This window comes from Aplysia californica, unplaced genomic scaffold (genome assembly GCF_000002075.1).
Source record: "Aplysia californica isolate F4 #8 unplaced genomic scaffold, AplCal3.0 scaffold00334, whole genome shotgun sequence".
Classification (NCBI taxonomy): Eukaryota; Metazoa; Mollusca; class Gastropoda; order Aplysiida; family Aplysiidae; genus Aplysia; species Aplysia californica.
In genome coordinates, this window is record NW_004797604.1 from 47868 (window position 1) to 49878 (window position 2011).

Here is a 2011-nt window from a genome sequence, read left to right on the forward strand (position 1 = left end):
GCTACACCACCTATGCTAATGACAAGAGAAGCTATTCTTTACATAAGCTTACTTTAGTGTTGATATTGGCATTAAACCTGTACCGTTTCATTTTTTAAAGGGTTTTAAAGGATACCGTAACCCCCCCCCCCCCCCCCCCCAAGGAGATACTTGGTAAATTATGCTTCCTTACCTCCAGACACACAGCATACAATTGCACAAAAAGAACATATTTGGAATATTATACATTTATTTTTAATACAACAAAATGAAATATTTACCTTTCAATGACACGTTAAATGTCAGGGACCATGGCCTTCATCCATCTCGATCCCGGTCCGAGGTCAGCCAGCTTCCACACACCTTGTCTTTAAAAAAAAAATTATTATTATTTATTATTATTTTTTTGGGTGCTTTTTATAAAGTGTTTTACGCACTCGCAACTGCATAAGGTCATATGAGCGTGCAAGACTCATAAAACATTTTCAGAATTGTAAGAATCAAATTTTGAATTTATACAGACGGCGGCCGAAGCCTACACTTATCGATTTTGGACCACCAAGGGATCTTTAACGCGCGCAACTTGCACACGGGACCTCCGAGATTTTTCGCCCTTATCTGAGAAGATTAAGTGTTAGATCTTACCGACTATAAGAACAGGGGTGTGGCTGAAAGACAACAATAAGAAAGAGCCAAGGAGTAGCAGTAGAACGGCTGCAGAAAGAATCAGGAGCCCTGAGGAATGAGCAAAGAGGGGCAATGGTGGGGGTAGAAAGTGGAGACGAAAGTAGACAGCAGAGCATGGTTGGAGAGCAGGAAAGGAGCTGAAAAGATAATATTTCAGAGAAGAAAAATTTTCCGTCGCGGTCAGGTTTCGAACCTGGGACCTATTTAATGAGAGGCGAAACACCGTAACCTCTAGACCATGACAGCCCCCACCCGGCCTCACACACACCTTGTCTAAGAAGAAGCCAGACTGAAGAGAAGAAACAAGAGAACTAAACAACCTTTACTTTTAGTAGACGTTTTACAGCAGTCGCAACACAAATCAGTCATATAGACGCAAAGATTAGAGATGTTACTTGAGAGTAACATACAAAGAAAAGGAGGAGGCGAGATAAGGATGATAGATAAATAATAAAAAGGAACAAATCACACTAGAGCATCCACCAACTACCCATTACATAAGGGCTAAATTTTACTTTTTGTCAAGCACACCAAGCACAAAACGTTTTCTTTTAAGCAGTTAAATTGATTGATTAGCCTTCATGAGTACATTATGCCCAAAGGGCCCGACGTTGTGTCCTTGGGAAAGGCACTTTACAAGGATTTTCCTCACTTCACCCAGGTGGGAATGGGTACCGGGCTATAGACAGCGAAAGATCTTGTCAGTTTGTTAGTGTTTGAGCGCTTATCAACTGCTTGCACTGTATGCTTCCCGGGAAGCTGAGAATGTTTCGGAGTGTTCTATGGTCTGCTGGGGTAATAATATAGTGTAAAGCGCATAGAGCCTGATGTTGAGTGGGGATATGCGCTATGCAAATGCTATTTATTATTATTATTATTATTATTATTATTATTATTATTATTATTATTATTAAGTAAACTCTAGGTAACTAAAATTAACCCCATTTCATACATTTACACTAAATGCCTTTCAAAATTATCAGAGGCCAGTTGAAAAGAAAACCCTCTGGTAGCGCTGGCGTTTCGCTGTCGTCTCTTCTGAGCTTAAAGCCTCTGCTCAAGGATTACTTCTTTCCCTTGAGCTCTTTAAGTGACCGGAAAATGTGTTTTAAAGCATAAACCGCCGTCCCTTCTGTTGATAAAAGTGAGAAAACTTAGGTTACGTACACACACATTTAAAGAGGGGGTGGGGGGATGCTACACTTGAGGGCTATCTCACTTATTTGTGGATCAAATTTTACCACATTCCACAAATGTAACAAGCGCAGTGAAGAGTCTTCAAATCTGAAATTACATTTTTGAAAAAAAAGCTCCGCTGCCATGGAGAAGGCGGCTTGTGGATTGT